This window comes from Mya arenaria, chromosome 9, assembly GCF_026914265.1.
Source record: "Mya arenaria isolate MELC-2E11 chromosome 9, ASM2691426v1".
In the NCBI taxonomy this organism is placed as follows: Eukaryota; Metazoa; Mollusca; class Bivalvia; order Myida; family Myidae; genus Mya; species Mya arenaria.
The window spans coordinates 32874760-32897371 of NC_069130.1; positions in this window are offsets into that span (position 1 = coordinate 32874760).

The window sequence follows — 22612 nt, forward strand, 5'->3', positions numbered from 1 at the left end:
CAACCCTCACATCTATTCCCTAACCTAACAACCCCTAACATTGAAGAACATATATGTACCTTCAAAGTGGTAGCAGTACATAATGTTATATAATCACCGCGTCACTCTTGCAAGAATACTAGTGTTGTACATTGATTGTTTTGTTTCATAAAATATTTATATTAAAAGCCACATTTCAGTAGTTATTTCAAGCATGACAAAAAATCATCATCAATAATTTACAGTCTGCTCAATATATTAAGTCTGCAAATACTTATCAGAATTGTCAAAAGCAGCAAGTCAGAAAAATCCAGGATTGAGACTAGTGCAAAAGAACTGCTGACTTATATTTTGACAATCTAATATCAAGAATACAATATTTTCCCAAGTTTCATATACTTTGAGACAACTGTAGTGCAATGACCTTCAATCATTATCACTAACATAAGGACATTCAATAACATTACACACACCTTACCAAGCAATTGTTTGAGAAACATTTTTAAAACAAGATCTTACATATAAGTTTGTTGTAGCTTTATCTACGAGTATCCTAATCTTCAATGTTCCGGGTCTGTAAACTCCGGAACACAATGTAGTACAGCGACCCCTGTATCGGAACAAAGTGCCCGCTCTCCGATTGGACCACATAGCTAGCGGAATGTCACGTGACTTTGTTTTCAGCTGATCCTGCAAACTAGGGTTAATTATGCTGCAATTCCCTGAAACAAGATATGAGGTGTTGAAGTCACTTATATTCATAGACGAACGCAGTATTTGCGATAAGTGCATTAACTTGTACTTGAATTTATGACTCAAAATTGAGATTCAACGACCAATTTCTTTGGTGGCCATCGGAACATATTGCGCCGCGCCTAGAAACATTTCATAATTAATATGCGTTGTAGATCGCTAGCCGTAATGATGCATTGTAAGAATGATAGTAGGAATTAACATAACTCCTTGAGTGTATTTAAAATGGTTTCTATTGTCCTGTTGCGTTATTTGATTGGCTGGCGTTTTCATGGACTATGAATGACGGTGTTATGTTTTAGAAAATGTCGAGCTGTTTTGCAAAAACATGAATGAATAGGGTAATTGGTATACGAAAATAAATCGGAAACATACCAATGCTACTTTGCCTTAAATTGTTTTTATTCATGTAAATCAATTTCATATATGTGTTGTTAAGACGCGTTTTGACATTTGGACAAATTATCACCGAACAAGACAAGTTTGTTCACCTCGGACATCAATAAAAGTTTGTTAACCTTATACGTTTGTTATGTTTTATTGTATTTTTGTAAGGACGATTGAACATGTACTTGTATCTGTCCAAATGATCTGTTTACTAGGATATTTCAGATAGCTAATCCAAATCGTCCGTTATTGGTGATGAATCAATGTAGGCGAGTAAATTGAAGTTGCGTATTCCGGTTTATTTTATGTAGTAGATATACGTGGTGGTAATACTATGGGCTGTCGTCGCTTCTGTTAGTGCACGTTGTACGCCTACTCTTACCATCAAGACTTGTGCCCGTATATACGACTCCGAACTGGAAAGCACACACGCCCTTGTCACCCCAAGTGTCGTAGTTGTTTTCTACATAATACACTGAGCCATTGTTCGACACAACCCGGACACTGCTGTAACCCTGCAAAATATAACAACCCTCATTAAAAATTCTAGTTAAATATGTCTGATTTAGTTTAATTTTGAGGATATGTACTAGGGCTGGGTGTTAATGTTTCTAATGTCGCGAGATGGCAATCGAATCTAAGGGGACGGAAAGCATCAACTTGCCAAACACGTTGAAAACACTTAGGTAAACAAAACAGCACAAGAAATGAAAATATAACCAATATACTACTTTCTTTTATTTCATTTTGATTTAAGGGCTGTTTACAAAAACCTTGATATTTTGTTAATATGATATATTTATATTTTGATAAAATAATATATACAAGTCGTTAGTAAAATAAAGTCAAAGCCTTACATTAAAGTTTGACACGGTCCCTGAGAAAGACAACTGAAAGACGATCCCCGCATCTATCTTCTCATCACAGGGAAATCTGCACCAAGCCTGGTGGTTCGAGCCCCATTTGTAGATATCCCATAAAGGAACGGTCACCCCCTTTGAACCAGAGGACAGGAGGGCCCAAAGCAATAGGTGTATAGTCCTGAATTTATGAAACATATATAGAGGATACCCAATTGAACATTCAATATTTACCTTAATAACTGATTAATATAACGCCATACATCACGATAAGAATAAAGAGACAAGACCAAATACAAAGGTCGATGACCTAGGCTGAGATAGTTATAGTTATTATGGGCAATTGACTTTAAACATTTGCATTTTATCTCATTAATGGCCAGTGATAACATTTAACTCCACCCACTAGGGCTGACTTGGGAAGAATAAGTGACAGCCTGTTTGATTGTTTGTTTTTGTTTTTTATCGTCGGTTTCGTTTAACCTCCTCATTTATACAAAGATGCACGCACCATTAGACTAAAATCATTGCTATATACTTTAAGCCTTACTTCACTTAAGCGAGCTCTGCCTGATAGTTGACCATCATACTTTGGGGGGTTGGGGGATATGAACTGTTCGTTTAATTCACCAGGTGATGTTTGTATCTGGTCTTGAAGCGCTTTTAATGTTGGGTCGATTGTACAAACATTAACAACGTTGTTAACTGGATCGTTGTTATAAATCTTTAATAGTCTGAAATATTCATGGAATTGCATGATATCTGCGATACGTTGCACACATATTGAGACATCAGATTCAACTATACTTCTTTTGCTTTAAATGATCAGCACATAAGTAAAATATTTCACCTTAAAAAGTAAAAACGATTTCCATGACAACGTTGTTAACTTAAGCACAGTTCCGTTGTGTTTCTCTCCTAACCTTGTTCCTTGTGCATTGGCTCTCCAAACAGGGTCATTCTTAACGGTTTGGCTACTGGTATAACTGTCCATGTACCTTCCATTGTATTATAAATCTGTGACACATAGCTCTCAAACACTACTTCTTGCTCGGCTTAAACCTTCAGGAGTTGCTTCATAGGTTAACCTTTTCCTTAACAACATAGGCCGTCTATATGGTATTTTATAGATAGTTACTGCATGACGTATCGGATTGACACACAGCGAGTAAGAGGCACGAGTCGTGTAGAAGGTCAATCACGATTGTTGGATAAAATAACTTTTTTGTACAATATTGTCAAACTTACCGTTTAATATATATTGAAATATAGTTGTTATATGCACGATTCTTATTGCCAGATAAGACTAAACTGTTTTGAAAAGGGAAGCAGCAATTAAACGGATACAAAAACACTCCAACACGGTACAATCATGGAAATTTAATTGAAATAAGGGGAACTACAAAAGTGTCCATACACGGATGCCCCCCCCCCCCAACCCACCTCCCCCAACATGTGCCGCTTTAACACAAAAGCAAGGGCTATTATCTTGTTCGTTAGCCACTTAAGTTCCGACACTAGTCAGAAATGGCAATTTTTGGTAATTGAAGGGCCATTACTATTCCCTTACTACGTGCAGCTCCAAGCGAAACCCGAGATGCACAACTTCAACATCTCAACATCATTTCACTAAGCTTTCAAGACTCTATGTCAAATAGTTTTGGGGCTTTGAATGGCACAAGTTCATATTATAATTAAGGACATGATCACGGTCGGAAGCACGGACGGACGCACGGAAATACCCACACATGGAAGGAAAATATGCTTGCCCGCTATAGGTGGAGGCATAAAAATCAGAAGTATAATTTTCTGGGAAACTCATTTTGTCTTTCAAATTTAAAATACTTTCATACACGCTCTGGCCACAACGAAGCTGGTACAAGACATTGATTGACAACTCAGTAAAACGTATGTTATAAAGCAGTGTTTTTGCAGCAATTTCTCTCATTCAGAGTTTTTAGAAAATGGAAATATACCGTATACTTTCAAACGCTTGTATAAGTTTTCCTGATGATAATAACACGGGAAAAGGAAGTAATTAACGCGTCTGACATAATGTATAAACATTTTGAAGGCACTTTGACGTTCGTCGAATTTTCTCAGCTGTGTACATGCGTACAAATACATCTCCATATTGTACAGAACAATGTGAACTTCATATAATTATAATTAACCATCAATCAATCAATCAATCAATCAATGTTTGTTATATCAAAATTGAATGGGAGAAATTCACAAATCATTTCACATTATTGCGTTTTCAGCTATCAAATTTACGTTTACAATCGTGTTTTCAGTAGTTAATATTTCCCATGAGTGCATTATTTAGTAATTAATTAAAGATTTATCACTCAAAAGTTATGTTTGTTACACATGTGTCAGAAGAGTATCACTTTAAAGGAAAATATGAAAATCCTAAGCGAAACCGAAATAAACGCAATCCAAAATATATATATATAAAATAACGTTTCAGATTAAAACCCCGTTGTAATACCAATATGAAAAATAAGTAAACAATTATATTAGAAACTCCAACTTACGTGAAAACGATTGAATCCATTTCGAAGCAGCTATGTGATGCTATACTGTCCACTATCCATCAACATTAGTTCACCAGTATATAAGTACACATCACGGTTACCAACCATAGGTTAAACAGAATTATTAGTATGCACTAATTGTCACGTAATAAATTACATTGGCAATGTCAGTTTTATTGGCAAAAAAGAAATAACATTAAGTATTTGTTATGGTCAAATCTGTTTGACTGTATAAAACGTTCACCTTAAGTGTGTTAATAAAATATTCATTGTAAATACCATGTTTACCGTTTCAGCGTTGATATGAGCATTCTATAATGCTGTAAATGTATAGATTACAAGGAATAAAACTCATACTGAAAGACTTAATATGTTGTAACTTTTGTTTTTTCATAAAATCAGAACTATAAACATATCATTATTTTACTATGCTCTTTCCAAGACAAAAAATAAAAAAAGTTGTAAAAACGGTATCTGACTGTGAGAGTGCCGCTTTAACATTGTTCAATTATTTATCATTCACTTTTACACTTAAAACTGTCATATTTAGGTATCAAGCGCAAGCGCAGACGGAACAAGTCGCAGGTTTTGCGTTCTTCATAATTGAATTTATCGACACCGCCGTCAAAATCGATGTAAATGAAATGAAGCTACAGAAAATTGCGCGAATCTTCGACTGGCCAGTAAATTAGTGAGAACATACTGCTCATGGCCAATATCATGCGGCTTAGCAAATATTAAAAGAGTTACGCTTAACAAGAGATGATTTAGGTTCATTCATTCATTATTCAATTTGTTCACATAATGCTATTTACTCAACAGCATTCGCATTTTACCGAAGATTTTAATTTAATAAAAAGCTAGTGCGCGCAAAAAAAGTATTACAATGAAAACTTCAATGCGTAGTTTAACACACACACACGATTTGAAACAAGCCACGGGGACCGGGACACGCGTTTTATAAACATCAATAATAACTTTCTCCCAAAAGTCACAATTTTAACAATAAATAACAAGCACATTTATTTAATTGGCACTCTTTTACGAGTAATATTTCATGTACAAGTGAACACATAATTATATACATAGTTAAAGTATACAGTTAGGAATACATCTAGGTGCACATACGTAGTTGTATCGTATCTTCCATGAACACCAAAATCCGTTGACCTATGCAGTACGCGGTGTGTAAGAAATATACATGAACAATTATTATCTTTGTCTGGGCAGATAATAAACAAAACTGGTCATCGATCGTCTATGTGTTAACATGTTCAATCCATCGTTGTAACAATTACATTAACACGTAAAAAAGGCAGTTACATGCGAGCGTGTAATAGAAATTTTCAAACTTATAAACTTACATATTTTATAATAAAATGATATCAAGCAATATTACTAATATGGCATTGATTTAATGGCAATATATCAACACGGGTTAATTTTCTTAAAAACGATCCGAGCTTAGTAATTCTGTACATTTTATTAACATAATTTAAGAAAACATTCGATTTTGACTATTTCGAAGTAGACGGAGTTACCTTTCTATTTCTTTTCGTTCTTTTCTTTACATTTTTTAAACGTATCTTCTTGCACGCTCCACAGTCTAATATCACAACAAATCCCAGGATGACTAACATAACAGCAATAGCTACACTACCGATACCAGCCGACGACACTCTAGAGTCCGGCCTGCATTTATACCGGGACTGAGCGAGGGAAGTCTTCTTCGTATTTATCGTTATATTCTTGACAAGGATAGATATAATTTCAGACTGAGTGAGGTTTGTCCATTCTTGCCCCGTATAACAGATACACGGCATTAAATATAGCTTGGGTTTTGTTGTTTGTAGAACTGTTGTCATTATCACATTCTGTGCGGTTGAAGAAGATGACGTTGTTGAAGTTTCACCAGCGGATGTAGTAGCAGATGCAACTGTTGATTCTGGTGATGGTGGTGGTGTTGTTGCGGTTGTTGTCGGAGTCATTGTTGTCGGCGTTGTTGTTGTTGATATTGTCGGTGTACTTGCTGAGGGTGTAGTTGTCGCTGTTGATGTTACTGAAGTAGTGGTCAGTGTGGTCGTTGATAAGGTAGTAATTGGTTCTGTTGTTGTTGTAGAAGTAGTAGCTGCCCCTTGGTAAAGATGTTTTATTATTGTTATGAGTCATACTAATTACAAATAAGGGTTTCGATCCAAAAGTATGTTCAATTATAATGCCTAGTTAAGTCTCATTAGATTTTTGTGTAGACAAAAATATAAACGAAAGGGCCAAAATGACCCTATATCGCTCAACTCGGACAAGGGGTTATAAAGTTATTAATCGGACAAAATAATGGACGCTGCCCGCCCAAACGCTTGCCCGAATATGAAATTATTTTAACAGTTACAAAAGGCCAACATTTTTACAATAATTTAGTTGGTTTTAAAGACATTGTCACGAAACTTGTCACAAAAGAGAACAGTGTTACTGTGAATAAATTTATGAATTTAAAGAAGATATCTTGAATGATTGTAAGCCAGTAAAATAATTATAAAAACTAAATACAAAAACATAATGAAAATAATGAAAAAAATAATAAGAAAACATATAAGAAAAAAAACATAGCATAAAACAATTGATAAAAGGGTCGCCGTAGGAACATTTTCGTGAAAATATTTTGAAATACAGCCAATGGTTTTTGATTTTTTCATCAAAGTTTTCCATATAGACATATATTGAAAACAAGCCACGCCCCTGGCAACCATGTTCATGGTGTTCCATTTAGACATATCTAAAAAGAAACGACCATGATGGCCATTTTTTTAATCAACATGGGGTGAAAGAATTTGATGAAGGGTTACCTGAGGAGCATTTCTGTTAAATAAGGTTGAAATCAGGCAAGCGGATTCTGAGAAGAAGATTTTCAATGTTTTTCCTTTTGGTCACCATGACAAACATAGTTCTGCATGGAACCACTTTTATTGAATGAATATGGAAGTAAACCCCTCAATGAACATTAAAGTTATTAAGTTGAAATTGTCTACGTGATTTATGAGGAGATGTTGTTTGAAGGAAAATGCTGCCGACGGACGGACGACAACGGACTATCACCGTTTTAGAATTGCTCACGCCGAGCACATTTTGCTCGAATGAGCTTAACATGACCAAAAAGTTACACAAATTGTCGGCCATGAAATATTACAGAAAAAACGTTATTTCATATTCGATTTCAGTTAAAATAAATGAAAAAAACACACTTCATTAACAATATACCATGATATACGTATCATCTATTTTCGCAAGCTATTATCAGAAAGCAAATGATACAAACATAACAAGGGGTTAAAAGGCATCAACATATATTGCCGTAACAAGAAATACTTTCTAATATAGTCAAGCATGGTATATACATACCTGAACAAGCAAAGACAAAAGAGTCAAAGTCCCCAGAAGCCGATTGCATTGAACAATTTGTTGAGCAAGCTGTCGTCACGAAACAATCTTTGTTACCGTTACCGCTATAGGACACAGCGCCCGACTGAGAGGTCGTTGTCAGCTGTAATGTGCATTCTTCTGCTTTAGGTAAACCAGTAATATGACTTAAACCAGCACCTGTTAGTTTCTGCCCAGAGTGAGATGACAGTGCAGCATTGAGGCACTCTGTAATAAATGAAAAGGATTCACAAAATAAATTAAATTTAGCATTGGAAAAGGATTTATACATCCATATATTTACAATATACAGTACTTTTATGAAGAGAATTAATAAGACTATGGTACATGGATAAAGCTTCGTCTATAAAAAATATTAACATTATACCGTATATACAAACCGACAGGTACTTAATTATGTATAAACAGGAATCATATAAAATGGCGGTGGCAGCAGGTAAACACTTAAAAGCAAACGTAAAAGGTAGCATGCACAATCCACGGTGGAGAACCCGCGTGACTTATTTGGTAAAGTGCACGGCAACAAATGTCAACAAGTCTCGATTCAGGTAAGGTTTTTAAAAATAACTTTCTTAATAATTGGAGAATTTTTGTGAAATAAAGACCATAAACCCCGCATTTAAGAGGTCTATCCACGGTAATAAAGAACTTTCTCTAATATCCTAAAGTTTTCCTGAAAATCTTGACCAACTGATTTCTCAGAGTTGAAATCTAAGGCAAAGTACACGGCTTTTGACAAATCTATCGCTTTACTGCATGTTAGCCGTAAATAATTTATAAAAAAATCTTATTTTAAGCAAATTTTATGTATTTTAAAGTTTTCAGCGTGTATTGTTTAACTTCTAGTTATTTCAAAGGTAAAAATGAACTAAACCAAATTGATAAAGTACACGGACATTTTAGGATGATAAAGTACACGGTCATTTTAGTTTATGTTTGAAAGTAGAGTGCAGTTTACAAACTAATAGTTATATTTATAAGCATTTTCTATTCGTGAAGTCAGAATGTATAGTGTTTAGTTTTTATTTAAGTTGTATCAATAAATTATAACGCACACCTAAATAACTAAATATTTAGCAATCATAATAAATGAGGAGTTGAAAGATAGTCTATGGGATAATTTAAGAGAAAGTCTGCCATTATAAGTTCGATTACTTTTAAATATGCAGATCAATACAAAATCATACATACATTTCTTCAAAAATCATATAGTTTTACTTATAAATTATAATCTGGACTGACGGCGAATAATACATCTCTGTAGTAAGCGGCCCGTTTGTGGTGATTATAAATTTCATGAATGTTCCTATTTTGATGTGATATAAAACAATAAAATAGGCACATCACAATTAGTTTATATATATTTCCACAATTAAAGCATATTGGTCATACCTTTCAGGTAACGCTGAATCTTTTATTTGGTTCAGTCTGAACAAATATTATCTGATCTACATCAATAAAACTGCGGTCGTTCGAACAATACAGACAGGAACTCATTGTAAAGATGGAGGCTCGGAGTTAGATGGGAAACAGCAAGGAGGAATGAGAGCACACTATATTACCAACTTACAGGCTAAGACTTGAACATCTAGATAAGAGCTGAGCATGGAACATTAAAATGTTCTAGACTGAATGTGATAACAAAATAATTGTGTTTCAAAGCTTGCTGAATAATATATGATACATGCGGTTAAGAGTTTATAGGACATCAATGGGAAAATGACAACAATGCATCTCTAAACCTTGTGAATATGTTTAATGCTCATCCGTTTTCATACTAATTTTACACAGCAATTCTTTCAGTACTGTAAGACAAACGAACATTTTGAAAGAGCACCATTTGGTAACAGTACGTTTTGCTATTTATCTTAATAAAATGTTAAACTCATCAAAACGTTATTTTAACTCGGCAACATACTGAAATGCACTTCTAACTAGACCATTGTGATCTTTCAATGTGTCCTGATTAGGTGTGTTTCGCCTTAACGTGCCTGCTGAGTCCAGATTTGAACTTGAATGCTGAGCGAAACTGTAGACATTTGTGACGTGTCATTCCCCTGTGTCTAGTAGATATCTGGTCACTGAGATTGGTCGTGTCAACAAATTTGAACCCACACACATCACAGGTTACTTTCAATTGGCCGCTTTCACGTCTTTCGTGTATCTATAAGTCTTGCAAGAGCAGTTTTGCCACAATATTTGCAAACGTGCAACTTTGTCTCGCCGTGATTGCTGCACCTATAAAAAAGACATGTACTGTCACAAGTTAGGGAGAAATGCTGGCAATGTCAGTACTTGAATATAATTTATAAAAACACTATATTACTGCCACGCAATGAGTGTTTGATCGTGTAATCAGCATCATAAAACTAAACGACCCTGTCCACTGAAACACGGACCACATAATTATGTGAAAAACGCAACCCCTAAAAAACGTTGAAAACACAGTCAGACGACAGCAAATCTTAACCTCTACACGAGGGGAGTCATAATAAAAGTATAACTGTTAGTATATTCTTATTTCTCTGCGAAAAAAATAAAGCTAAAAACTAACCTGTGTCTGTGTAAACACTTTCCCGCAAAAACGATGGCAATTGACCAGAATGCCTTCTATCGTGGTCTACTACATTTTTTTTTTATTTTGAAATGCCATTCCGCATTCTTTGCATAAAGTCGGAGTCTTCATATTCTGAAATTAAACAAATGTCACAAAATCATAAGTCTATCAAATCAGCTAGCAATCGAAGACATTCAAAGTACAAGAACACTTTTCTTTCTCAAAATTGACAAAATGAAGAGTTATTAAGCAGTTATGTGTTACTGTTTACCATGTATAATGAATACAAACACGTTTTACATATTATACGATACGAAAAAGAAGTTGAACACCCTTTACAAAAACTTCAAGCCCTTTATATGTCAATTGCGAATATATTGTTAAAATACGGGACTGAATTTTAGTGTGATAACACATGTTTCCATGATTCATGAAAATGAGCCCATCATTTAGGCGACTCCGACGGTCTAACTGTTAAAACGCGTTCATTCTTCCATTGCCACTCCATTACAATGCGGCTTTTCAAACATGGAGCAATATACAATAATGAATTTGAAAAATAGAAATAATAAATATATTTATAATAACTCGTTTTAGCACCAGTCAGTGAAATAATGAGTATATACACTGAAGGTTGTAAACGACCGTGTACTTTATCATCCTAAAATGTCCGTGTACTTTATCAATTTGGTTTTAGTTCATTTTCGCCTTTGAAATAACTGCAAGAAGTTCAACAATACACGCTGAAAACTTTAAAATACATAAAATTTGCCTAAAATAAGATTTTTGTATGATTTATTTACAGCTAACATGAAGTAAAGCGATAGATTTTTAAAGCAAAAGCCGTGTACTTTGCCTTAGATTTCAACTCTGAGAAATCAGTTGGTCAAGATTTTCAGGAAAACTTTAGGATATCAGAGAAAGTTCTTCATTACCGTGGATAGAGGTTTTAAATGCGGGGTTTATGGTCTTTATTTCACAAAAATTCTCCAAATATTAAGAAAGTTATCTTTAAAAACCTTACCTGAATCGAGACTTGTTGACCTTTGTTGCTGTGCACTTTACCAAATAAGTCACGTGGGTTCTCCACCGTGACAATCGCAGTACACTTGCCGACATTTTGTACAAATGCATACTAGAAGGTGGAGAAATAAAGGTATATGTATATAATCCAAGCATTTGAAAAACACTTAACAGATGTATGCCATCAACCTACCAGCAGTACATGTCTTCACAAACGCTTTATATTGATCATTGTGAGTCACACCAGTCACGCAGTCATAAAAGTAACATTTCTCCTGATCCGAACGAAACACTGTCGCCACAACAGAGGCCTGTACTTCAAGATACTGTAGGCAAGCCGCTTCACGAGCTATTTGTGTTTGTGGTACAGCGGAGAGATCCAGCTCATCAACACAAGAACCGCTCCAGTCGTAATCACAATTCCAGCACTCCTGAACCGAGTATGGCCCTGCACAATTAAGTGTCTCCGTAGAACATAAATCTGTTGAAATTAAGAACATGTTGTTATTTTGTCATCACATTGTCAGCACTCCTGAACCGCGTATGCACGGAACAAGCAATTGCCACCGTAAAGCATTTTTATTTATTTATTAAAAAAGAACAGCTTGGTAACTTTGTTTTTGTTTTGTAGTTGGAGGACATACATATTGATTGCCTGCACGATGAAACATGGTTACAAGATGAAGGGGAAATGACTTCTGTAACTTACATGCTTATTAATCAAAGCAGATGTAGGAACTAATGGGACAAGTGAAAGAAACCCCAAAACTACTGTAGTCTTGTTTAAAGCTCACATTTTCTTAATTAATTTATCATAACTAGATTAAATATATTCATGTAAATGTTTCTTTCAACAAAATATAATTCAATTATTAATAGAACCGCAGCAAGCAAAGATATGTCTCATAATGAATTATTGTAATGTGTAGTGTTTGACAACGTGTATAGCTACAATAATGAGCGATCAGGGATACTTTTATTATTATTTTGACATTTCTTATGTATCCCTGTCGGCCTTTTAGGTGGTCTAACAACGTGTAGAACTTTTTTCACATATACAGACATGGATATAATCACTGAAGTAATTCTATTATCTACTTGACAGTTCACACCAAGGGCGGACCCAATTTTATTTTCATCGATTGAATCTATAACGTCATATTTCCAGTTTACGTCATATTTACCATAAGTGCTGTTTCTGTTTGTCGCGGCACAATTATATAACGAAGTACAGTACAAGAACACTTACTTAAAAGGGAGAACGCAATAAAAAGAATAACAGACGGAGTGATGAACCTATCCATGACCCTGAAAAAAGAACAGAAACATGCCCGCGTCATTATGAATACAACTTTGATCGAATAACAATTTTATCCAATGAAACAATAGGAACAATAATGAGTAGCCCAGTTACCTAAACTTTAATATAAACATCATTCAAAGACACAAGGCTACGTGGCCATCTTGTATGAGACGGCTTGTTAATGATGTATCATGCCCTGTGTGTTATATATAGAATATATGTATATGTATATGTTGTAGATTAATTCCAGCTACTCTGGGAGATGTTAAGGCGGATTGCAATGATTGAACCCTATTTGTGGGCAAACTATTTTAAATACGGAAAATTGCCAATGAAATGTTATACTGTATATGCCCGCCTGATCGTCTTTGAATTCAATTTCAGGCAATGCCATGAAACTCTGACATTTATAAATCCTTACACCATGTTTAGTGGCTGGTCTCCATGGTAAGTCGCATATAGGTCTCACTTGTTATATTCATATTTATATTCTTATTTTTTAACTGTCAGAATATTTGTTTTCACATCAAGGTTATATTAAATCGTGTTTGCAAATATTCGACATCTTAATCGAAGTTACTGTGGATGCGCCACTTGTGAAAATACTGCTGTGAACTGAACTACACCAGTCCTATTCAATTGCTTTTATGTCAAGAATTGTTTTTAATTTTAATTGGAAAATGGCGAAGCATAGTGTACTGACGTTTTTTGGTTCCGTCATTTCATTTTTTAACACAAAATATATTATAGCTGTGATTTTTTTTATATAGATCACTAATGTGAAGTGAAAGTAACATGATATTTGGCCGAAATTCGTAAAAGAAACATGATTAATAATTATTGTATGATCAATCAAACACAACCTGTATATGTTTCCGTACCAAACACAGCTAATGTCAATGTATCTCCTGGCAAAACAGTAATTGGTACTTGTTTGAACACGTTAAGAACTAGTCTCAACTACACGTTTAAATTTTTAATATTCAACAGAAAATGTATGAAAAATGAAGGACGCGAGCCAAAATCCGGCCACCTATAATTGGTTTTCAATAATACTCTAAGTTTCGGACCAATGTACGAAATAAATAGAAAAATTCATTGACAAATAAATGACACAAAGAAGACAAAACCTTGCAATTCAGAAAGGCCGTGCAATTCTAAAGGTGTCGACTGGTATTAAATAATTTATTATGTATCTTTTTACATTTGAAAAAAGAAATTATACGTCGGGAAAAATCCATAATTATAATAAAACCAATTCAAAGCATTTGTTTATTGAAAAATACCATATTTAAAATAGCACATAGAGATATTGATATTAAGGTATTCTATACTTCTCTTGAAAACCTGTTGTAATACAGCCACTTATGTATTATTCAAACATGTCTTCAATCTTTGGGTAGATTGTCCGCTTCTAGGGTGGGAAATCGATTCAACTAAACTTGGATACCAGTGTGTTTTTCTATTATGCCTATCAACTTCAAGTTTAAAAGAATGTGAGCACAATTGTAGTATATATAATACTCCTTCAATTCTGATTATAGCTTAAACAAAGAGAGTATAACAAATTAAATACAAATACAATTACAACATATTGAGATCAATTATCCGTTACAGTACTATATTGAAAAAAGAATCATTAGAATGTTCATAAACATATGACTTGCATACGCAGGGGTGGGTATTTGTTTTAACTTTTTTTCACATATATTCACACCATACATAGGGAAATGGCCCAGCTTACGAAGAAGTTGGAGTATGAACTCAAATACAAGTTTGCAAAATCTGAAATATATATTCATGGTAAATGATGAAGGATATATGTTCTTCTATCTCACATACAACGCTACTGGGAATATTAAGACAATTTAGCTAATTTCAATGATAGAGGGGAGAAGGGAGAAAATCGCACATAATTAATTATGTATTGTATATATGAATACCCGCTCCTGTATTTTTTTATTTATAGATTTATTATGCAATTTATATTTTAAATGAGTTGTTCACCCAAAACTGCAATGAGTTGTTCAGTTTATATGAGTTTTCCCTTTCATATCTGTGTTTTATACGTGTGTTTTACTGTTAGTATACGCAAAATACTACATACTCTTACATGACCTTATTTTGTAAATCAAACATTATTCAAGGTAAGTGTCAAAGACTGATTTTCATTGATATCTGGTACTTTCGAGTGTGATGTTCAACTCCACATGATCTCAGTTAATGTATTTTAGTCTTTAACAAAATTCTTGAGCTAAAGCTCAAGCCTAAAACTGGGAAACCTGGAGTACTCGGAACGTTTCCTACCGTGTATCGGTGATTTCCGCGACTATCATCTAGCCTACAACTACACGTTTCAAATTGAATCTCGCAAACGACTCTTAAGCTCAACTACAACTATGTTCGTATAGCTACACTTTATATTGAAAAAGCCTTAATTATGTGTTGTCTTCTTTAAGCTAAGTGAAAATGCTTTACGGTGTATTATAATTATTGAGATATACTGAGTATATTTCGATACCCGTGATTATGTGGGACACAGCTATCTAGGGTTTGCATTTACAACTGATTTTATTTTGAAATCATTACCCAATCTCAATCCCTATGTTTAAGATAAATGGGGAAATATTACCTCACCAGTGGATAATTCAGTTGTGTAGCAACAATGATTGTTATTTAATGCACCAGTCAATAGTAACCACGGCCCCCCAGGTCCGGGGAATAGCGGGGACTTTGACTTTCGGTCCAGCCAACCCCGGCTAAAATCCCCGCCCTGCGCGGACGAACAGTTGGTAAAATCCCCGCCAAATGCCCCGCACCCCACGGACCCTAGGTAAGGCCCATTCCCCGCTATATTTAAAGCGAAGACAAAACCACTGCATTCACCCGGCTCTGCGGGGCCACCAGAAAGGTAAAAACACGGCCCATTTCCCCGGCTATCCCCGGTATACCCCCGGACCTGGGGGGGGGGGGGCGTGGTTACAATTGATTGGTGCATAATATGATACTCAAACTAAAAAATTGTGAAGAATTTACCAGGATTTAATTTTTATACTTTATCAAATATTACAATAAAACTGATATTTTTTAACAGAAAATGCCACTGAAATACTAAATTAAACAATGAGAATAATAATATTTTTATAAACAAAAACGATGAAAATACATACGGATATTTTAAACGAGCAATAAAATGAATATATGGTACTTAAAAATACAATTATACACATGATACAGTGGAAATGATACGTTAAACAAGCAATACATTGAAAACTATATATTTTGGCAATGATATTTTAGACATAATATACAATGGTTACTTATCAGCCGTGCGGTACACTGTGATCAAGCAAAACTATGTTTATTGACTGGTGTAAGGTGTTTTGTTTACCAAACAATTGCTATTAAGTAAGGCAATACTAATATATTAATTTCCAAACAATAAGTATTCGTAATATAATAAATAACAAGTGATGTTTCAATCGACGACAAAGTGTTTATTTCTTCCGATCATGGCCGGCCGGATGCTCAAACACGTCTTGACGTAGGTTTTACTTTGTTTGCCTTACGGCGCTTCATTTTCGGATTAATGTAAGAGCTTACGTCTGAGAAAACAATACAGCCAACGACAACACCTATGACTACAGCAGCAATAACCCCCATGCAAGTACTCGAGTCACGGTCATCACTCCGAGAGTACAAACGTGATCTTGCCAATGTGGTGTTTTTCAAATTTATTTTGGTTTGTCGGATTAATAAGAAGATGATTTCGGATTCCGTGAGGTTGATCCAGGCATTTGTTGACGTGCAGTTACATGCCTCAATGATATACGGAGAGGTTGATGGGCTTGCCGACGTCAGAAATGAAGATGATGTTGGTGTCGATGTTGACGAAGCTGCTGTTGCTGGTAACGTCGTTGCTGATGACGTGACGGATGCTGTTGCTTGTGCTGTGGCTGTAGATGTCGTTGTTGGTGTCGTTGTAGATGCCGTTGTTGGTGTCGTTGTAGATGCCGTTGCTGGTGTCGTTGTTGATGTTGTTGCTGGTGTCGTTGTTGATGTTGTTGCTGGTGTCGTTGTTGATGTCGTTGATGGCGTCGTTGTTGATGTCGTTGATGGTGTTGTCGTTGATGTCGTTGATGGCGTTTTTGATGTCGTTGATGGTGTCGTTGTTGATGTCGTTGATGGTGTCGTCGTTGATGTCGTTGTTGGTGTCGTTGTCGTTGATGTTGTCGTTGATGTCGTTGTTGGTGTTGTCTTTGCTGAAGTTGTTGATGTAGTGGATGTTGTACTTGTTGTTTTCGGTATATTAGAAACTGAAAGTAAAAAATGAAGGTATTTTTCAAAAATACATTTTTTTCTACGTCGTTTCTGGGAGCACATGACTTAAAGGGCAAGACTGCTTTTAACTTAAACATAACAAGACTTTGTTGATCGAGGCCATATCAGGAAATGATCATTATATCATGTACAAATTGTCTCCTTAAATGTATAAAATGAGGTTCCTCAGTTGTTGCCATATGAGCATCTTTTATTATATTTTCACGATTTCTTTCCAAACAATATCGAGATGAAGATTTAGGTTAGCTCTAATATATATATAAAAACAAAGTTGAAAAGGAATTGTGATATATGATTTAACCATAGTGGCAGCGATGCCAATAGGACGGGAAGTAATCTTTAAATGGTTGGTGCTATTTTATTTCTTATTACTCTTGATTTTTTTCTTACGCCGTTAGGATCTGATACATCCAAAATAATAATAAACAAGTATAAACTGGCCTTCTTTGACCTCCTAATATTGCATATAGAGTTGTTTTTTTCTTTCTTTTTAGAGAAAATAGTGTATAAATGTGATATATTTAATATATCTAGAAAAAGGTGGAATGAAAGAAAACTTCTTTCTTGTTTTCTTTTTAAAAGTAAAACCGAGCGAAATTTGAACCAAATGCCGTCATTCAGGAAACCAATTAAAAGGTTACACACCACCATTGTCATTTCCTCTATAATTCAATGTGAAATGATTATATTTAGACAACATTTAAAGGCATTTCGGGCGAATGCAGACTATGATAAACATATGTATTCTTAAAGTACAAGCTTTAAATTACCTTTTAAGCCAATAAAAAAGGGGGTCAAGTTATTCCTTAGAAAAATCTCTCCACTTGAAAAACAAACTCTAAAAATTGCACATTCCGCAATGACAGTTCTTCCAAAATGACCTTTCAACTATAGGGCAGCAGTTTATGCTTAAATCTCTATTCTAAATGATAAATCAAGCAATAATAGATACTCAAGGTATAAAAGTTTCAGGAATAATGATATTTTTGATTTACAGTGTATTGAGCATGTGAAAACATGTCTATCAGTCATAAAAACATTATTTTTTATTGAGATTTTTTCCACACAACGGAAGTACATATGACGCAATGGTGACGTCATACCTAAATGGAGTAATTGCATTTTCTTTCCGGCATTATACCTGCGATTACCTGTGTTGTGACAATCCATTACCACTGATTCATAGTTACTGTTGACATCAGTCCATGTTGGACAATCCGTCGAGCATTGGGATGTATTCCTACACTCCGTGTAGTCATTCCCAGTGTAGTACGACACGAAACTCGAAACCCCAGTCATGGTGATCGTCTCAGTACACTCCTCCAGGGTTGTAATCTCAGCATATGATCGGTAGGATGCCGTTAACATTGTATCGGGGTAATAGTCTAACGTTGCATTCAGGCATCCTGAAACGAAAGTCAAATGAATATTGCTCTTTGCAACTAATCTTGGTTAAACAAAATATGTAAATTTCGTATTAGGGTTATGATATATCTCATGGATAAAAAATCATCAAATTACGATTTTTCTTGTAATATGTGATTATGTTCTATCCTTGCCATAACAAACTTATAGAAATATAGTCACACCAAGGCATTAAGGATTTCAGTTAAAAATGCCGCAAAACAGGCAGCCAAAACATTGAACTGGCATATGATTGTACTGCGATATTCCACCAAATACATTAAGGATGTAATGTTTGAAATTACAAAAAATGTTCACTTATAAAAAAAAAGGTAGTTTCATCGTTAATCATGAAAACGGAATGCAGACATTACACACTTAGCAGTGTTTACCCGTGTAACCAACTACACGCTGTGCAAATGCACGGTATCCATTATGACACGGAATCACACGCTCAGTAATGGTTACCTGTGTTACACGTCCTTACAAATGCCCGGTATCCATCATGGTACGATACCCCTTTGTCGCAATCATAAAAGAAACATTTTTCTTCATCAGGGCGGTAGACAACAGCAAACATCGCAGCGTTTGTTTTGAGTTTGTTAAGACAGGCCTCGATCATACTACCATGGGTTAGTGCGACCCCAGAGAGAAGCAATTCCGCTTTACATGAGTCTTCCCAGTCGTACTGACAATTTGTGCATTCTTGTATTATATTTGGACATTGCGGACTCGAGCAATCTACCTTGCCTGTAAGGAACGAAAGGATCTGAAAGTTGTCATGTCCATTATTTGATTAAATGACATTAAAATAACTATGACCAAATTCAGAATATGTTCAATACAAAACCAGTATTTTTAAAAATGTCAACTGTTAATATTCCATAGAACGCTTGGTCATTGTAGATCGAATTGACATAGTCTGGTCTTTTATGATTTTTGGCCTGAACTCAGTCATCGAGTTCATAATTCACCTTTGAAAGTGTTAATAACTAAATGGAAATTTGGCTGGTGTTTTCGTTACATAATGAAAATTTTGTGTTCGTTATCTGCTTGAAAGATTTGTTTTTGATTTCAGAGCTCTTCTGAGTGATTCAGTGTGAACTTGTCAGGCGATCCCATAAAGAATTGAGGCTGAACACAAATCATTCATAAATTCATTGGAGCTTGGTTTGCTCACACTGTAGTCACTTATCTGTTCGGTTAAATCATAAAAATAAATCTAGGGCTATAACACTTACATAGTCGCAAATTCTTACCTAAATAAAGTGTGATAAGCCAAAGAATTGCATCAGACATACCATCAAGTCTCATAGTTCTGTAAGAAAGACATAAAATAATAAAAGATCGTTAAATCAATAATTTAATGCCAACTAAACCACTGTGGCGTGAAGGGAATACAATAACGAATACCATGAAACTTTTTAAAGGCAAATCATAACACAGTGGCGTGAAGGAAATGAACTCCTGCAATTCCCTTTTGTGTTATATGACCTTTAGCGGCAGTTGACCTAAAAGTGTGCATTTTTTCTGAAGAAATGAAATAAAAAAACGATATCATATGCCTGAAACATGTCCTAAACCCAATCTTGTATTATTATACTCGCACTTATTGAACTTACAAAACAAATATTACTTATTCTAATTAAAGTTCTTAAATTTATTTGTTATATAAGAGCCAACCATAACGCGAGTATCACCATAATAGGATTCAAAGCCTTACCTTGTGTCAAATATGGTCTTATTATTCCGATGGGTTCATATCATATTTTCAAAATGAAAAATATGTATTAAGGATATAAGTGACGCTTGTGATTCCGAGCTTAGAATGACAAAAAAATGTTTGTTTCCTGTTTCTCGTCCGAACCTCATCCGTTGGGCCCAACCCTAGGTTTGTATTGCAACCAGGCAGTCAGTTTACCCCCAAATGTGTATATCTTTTGTTAGTTTCTTGTTCAGGAAAGACGCGTAAATAAACTGTCTTAATAAAGCGCCTTAGTTAACTCTGATGGTTTTAAGTGTATTCTATGACCGAGTTTTCCTAAAGAGAAATCCCGATCTACCGTCCCTAAAATTTCGTCAACAAATAATTATTGTTTTAGCCTGATGGGGCGCCTAGGAGCTTAAAACAAATGTTCACCGTTATGAATGTATACATTCAATGGTTAAATTGAAGTATTGTTATCACGCAATTATTCGGTCAACACTTGCTCATTTCATTTCTAAAACAACGGATACCCCATTGGTACGAAAACGGAAAAGGGATGTGGACATAGGAAATGTTTAAATACAGTTTGTTTAACCACATTTAAATCATCAATCATCAACAACTGGCCTATTTTATTTAGTTACAGTGGGATCCATTTTAAGTAAACAAGTGGCTGTAATTGAGTTCGAATTCCAGTATTTCACCTTCGATTTTCGTGATGATGTTTTCAGTACCGAGTCTATTTTTAGTACGTGTTTAGTGCGTCAGCAACTTTAAAAATGGAAAACACTAACTGATATTGACGGGAACAAAACATTCTTCATTGTATGTTGTTGTTTCTTTCTAAAAATGACTCTATAAACGTTGTTATATTGGGAATGTAAATTTTCTGATCTTAAGACCACGTGGTACACAAACATTAAATACACCCGTTTATATGTGTTTATAAACTGCCCACAACTAAAAAGTATATATTTATATAACGGGTGACTTTCATTCTGGAAATGTTTATATTTTCCTTTTTGGGTCTCACTTCTATATGGGGCGTTACCAGCGTTGCTTATTTTTCGTTTTCAATCAAAGCGCTGCAAGCACTGGTGTGTATTTGCTGCTTGCGGACTGGGTAGCGTGTGATGTCATTTCATTGGTCATGAACTTAAGGTAGCACATTTCAATGAAGACCTCCACTTGAAACTCTTCAATTTTAATGCTTTAGCCTATGTTGTTAAGCACAGGACTACAAATCTTTTGAGAGTTTCAATGTAATCGTTCGAATCCAGCCAGAAGTACTATATTTTTATGCCCCCGAAGGTGGGCATATTCGAATCGCACCGTCCGTCCGTCCGTCCGGCTCTGTAACTTTCCCTTGTATGGACAGATTTTAAAATAACATGCCACATTTGTTCCACATACTAAGACTTCGTGTGGCGTGCAAGACTCGTGTCCCTACCTCAAAGGTCAAGGTCACACTTAGTGTTTATTCACAATGGAGTGCTGCATATAAGGACATAGAGTATAGGTTGTCGTGTCCGGGATGTAACATTCTCTTGTATGGACAGATTTTAAAATAACTTGCCACATGTGTACCACATACCAAGACGACGTGTCGCGTGCAAGACCCGTGTCCCTACCTTAAAGGTCAAGGTCACACTTAGTGTTTATTCACAATGGAGTGCTGCATATAAGGACAAAGAGTATAGGTTGTCGTGTCCGGGCTGTAACTTTTCCTTGTATGGACAGATTTTAAAATAACTTGACAAATGTGTTCCACATACCAAGACGACGTGTCGCGTGCAAAACCCGTGTCCCTACCTCAAAGGTCAAGGTCACACTTAGTGTTTATTCACAATGGAGTGCTGCATATAAGGACATAGAGTATAGGTTGTCGTGTCCGGGCTGTAACTTTCTCTTGTATGGAAAGATTTTAAAATAACTTGCCACATGTGTTCCACATACCAAGACGACGTGTCGCGTGTAAGACCCGTGTCCCTACCTTAAAGGTCAAGGTCACACATAGTGTTTATTCACAATGGAGTGCTGCATATAAGGACATAGAGTATAGGTTGTCGTGTCCGAGCTGTAACTTTCTCTTGTATGGACAGATTTTAAAATAACTTGCAACATGTGTTCCACATACCAAGACGACGTGTCGCGTGCAAGACCCGTGTCCCTACCTCAAAGGTCAAGGTCACACTTAGTGGTTATTCACAATGGAGTGCTGCATATAAGGACATATAGTATAGGTTGTCGTGTCCGGGCTGTAACTTTCTCTTGTATGGACAAATTTTAAAATAACTTGCCACATGTGTTCCACATACCAAG